Genomic DNA, 3532 nt, shown 5'->3' with positions numbered 1-3532 from the left:
TCTAGTCGCATAACCATTACAAGCTTGATTCATGTATCCATTATAATTGATGCTCCTTTAATTTCATCATACAAAAATCTCATTCATTTCCGCTGATCATGCCATTGCATAATCATTTTTAATGAGCAATACTGTCATTAAACTGCTTGAATTCAACTCGATGACGTTGCTGTATATTCTTTACGGACAACGATTCAGGGGACAAATGTTTAAATCAAATTTTGGGTGCATTGGGTAGGTTGTTTCTCGGTGGATGCTATCAATGGAATGTTGCTGTTTGCTTTGGCCTCTGGGAGTTTCTCCTTACCAAGGCCACACTCAGAGAGATTTCCTACTGGTGAACAGATCGCCGATTTTGGTCAATGTGCACAGCAGCCCCTATCACTTCCCCCCACCACATTTTTCATCCTCCAATGTTTCTACACCTCTTCTTCACCCTCCAAACGTCTCTAGCACGTTGGGATCTCCCCCTCACCCACGTTGACCAATTGGCAAATCCCCTCCGGGCCCGGCCCCTGACAGATACAACCTGGCATCCAGGATCCCTGGCACTTCCAGCATGGCACCCTGCAGTGCCATCCAGGCACCCTGGCAGTGTCATAGTGCCTAAACCAGTCACCCAGGTTGCACTTGCCAGGATACTATGCTGGCAATGCCAATGTGCCCAGGTTCCAGGATACCACCCTGTGTCCGTGAACACTCAGGGTCTCTAATTCCTTCTGAGATGTACCCAAGGTGCCGTTATGCATGGCCCACGTTTGTGTTGACCAGATCTAAACTGCGCACTGGTGAGTTCGCACACAAATTCTTTTGTTCCTAGGCGCTGGATGAGTATGGTGTCTGTGTATTTGAATGACTCATTTAAATAGCTCAATTAAATGTGCATTTCTGGAACTTGCCCAGCGCGATTTGGTGATCTCCTGGGATTCACCCAGCACACCGGAATCCGTGCCGGATGCAAGGTGATAGCTGAATCGCGCCAAAAATAATCATGTTTCTGTTTTTTGCTGTTAATTAACTTTTTTGTGATTAGAATACACGACATCTTCTGGAACCACAAATGGAAGATCTTCAACAGAAACAGTCACAACTGTGTTCACTTCCCCAGGTATGATCTATTGTAATGTAGCAATCCATATCACTGAAAGGATAAAGTACAAATGTTGGGGATACCTTTTGCATATGCAACAATGATATTGACTGATATATTGTAAACTGAAAAAAATAACTGAGCAGAAAAGTTTGGACTACATGTAGTCAAAAACTCTATATTAACAGTGAAACATCTTATAACAACGTATTTAAGAATACAATATGTACTCCTTAACTTGGAGGTCCAGGGTAGTCTCCGAATAAGTATCACAGCACTAATAAATGTTAGAATCGCCCATGATTTGTATTCATGTTATTGAACTTAACTTGCACAACTATGCGCATTTTGCTGTAATTATTTGGAGTATTGTTCAACTTCACTGACACTGTTATGATTAACAGGAACATCACCCTTGACTTCAACATCAACTGAACCATCTACAATGGTAACCACAGGTTTATACACTTCACCTTCAACATCAACAAGTGAAACAACAGGTATTTTCAGTGCTATCCAATTGTCAATGTTTAACCTCTAACTGATAACTCATATGTTAAACAAGCAGCGAACCAGTCTCACCTTGAATATCACAATCAATATTTGTAGAATTGTAATGGACTTTGTATTTTCAAGATTTCCTGCATGCGAATAGCCTTACATTTCCGTTGCTACAATATCAGTTCAGCCAGCAAAACACAGGACATCTCCAAATCCATCAACAAGTTTGAATACATGGACACATTTCAAATTTTTAAAACTCATTTTGCTATCTCACAAATGAACTGAAGTGAATCAAACACAGAGACGTTTGTACTTCTTGTCACAACGCCTCAAATTACTTCTTCATTCAAGAACTGATGTCAAAATAAAATCAATATACATACTCACGCAGTGACATTCCTATCTTTCCTAATAATGAATCTGTCTAGTCGCATCACCATTACAAGCTTGATTCATGTATCCGTTATAATTGATGCTCCTTTAATTTCATCATACAAAAATCTCATTCACTTCCGCTGATCATGCCATTGCATAATCATTTTTAATGAGCAATGCTGTCATCGAACTGCTTGAATTCAACTCAATGACGTTGCTGTATATTCTTTACGGACAACGATTCAGGGGACAAATGTTTAAATCAAATTTTGGGTGCATTGGGTGGGATGTTTCTCGGTGGATGCAGTGCCGAGAAGCACTCCGCTATCAATGGAATGTTGCCCTTTGCTTTGGCCTCTGGGAATTTCTCCTCACCAAGGCTTCACTCAGACAGATTTCTTGCTGGTGAGCAGATTGCAGATTTCGGTCAGCGTGCACAGCAGTCCCTCTCACTTCCCGCCACCACTTTTATCAGCCTCCAAGGTTTTGACACCTCCTCCACACCCTCCAAACTTCTCTAGGACGCTGGGAACTCTCCCTCACCCCCCTCACCAATTGGCAAAGCCCCTCCAGGCCCGACCCCTGACAGATACAACCTGGCATCCAGGAGCTCTGGCAATTCCAGAATGGCACCCTGCAGTGCCATCCAGGCACCCTGACAGTGTCATAGTGCCTAATCCAGTTACCCAGGTTGCATTTGCCAGGATACTAGGCTGGCAATGCCAAGGTGCCCACGTTCCAGGATACCACCCTGTGACCCTGAACACTCAGGGTCTCTAATGCCTTGTGAGATGTACCTAAGGTGCCTTTATGTGTGGCCCTTGTTTGTGTCGACCAGATCTAAACGGCGCACTGCTGAGGTCTCACAGACACGCTTTTGTTCCTGGGCACCGGGTGAGTCTGGCATCCGTGTATTTGAATGACTCATTTAAATGGCTCAATTAAATGTGAATTTCTGGATCTTGCCCAGCGCGATTTGGTGATCTCTTGTGATTCACCCAGCATACCCGGATCCGTGCCGGGTGCAAGGTGATAGCTAAATGGCGCCCACAAATAATCATGTTTCTGTTTTTCGCATTTATTAATTTTTCTATGATTAGAATACACAACATCTTCTGGAACCTCAAAAGAAAGCACTTCAACAGAAGCAGTCACAACTGTGTTCACTTCCCCAGGTATGTTCAATTGTAATTTAGCAATAGTGACAGGATAAAGTACAAATGTTGGTAATTCCGTTTTCCATATGCAACCAATGATATTGACTGATATATTGTAAACTCAAAAATTTAAACTGAGCAGACAAGTTTGGACTACAGGCAGTCAAAAACTCTATGTTAACAGTGAAACATCTTGGAACAACATATTTAAGAATACAAAATGTACTCCTTAACTTGGAGGTCCAGGATAGTTTCCGAATAAGTATCACAGCAATTTCAAATGTTAGAATCTCCCATGATTTGTATTCATGTTATTGAACTGATCTTGCACAACCTATGCGCATTTTGCTGTAATTATTTGGAGTATTGTTCAACTTCACTGACACTCTATTATGATTAACAGGAA

This window comes from Scyliorhinus torazame, chromosome 14 (genome assembly GCF_047496885.1).
Source record: "Scyliorhinus torazame isolate Kashiwa2021f chromosome 14, sScyTor2.1, whole genome shotgun sequence".
Taxonomy (NCBI): Eukaryota; Metazoa; Chordata; class Chondrichthyes; order Carcharhiniformes; family Scyliorhinidae; genus Scyliorhinus; species Scyliorhinus torazame.
The sequence above is the reverse complement of the archived record's forward strand: the minus strand, read 5'-3'. Positions refer to the sequence as shown.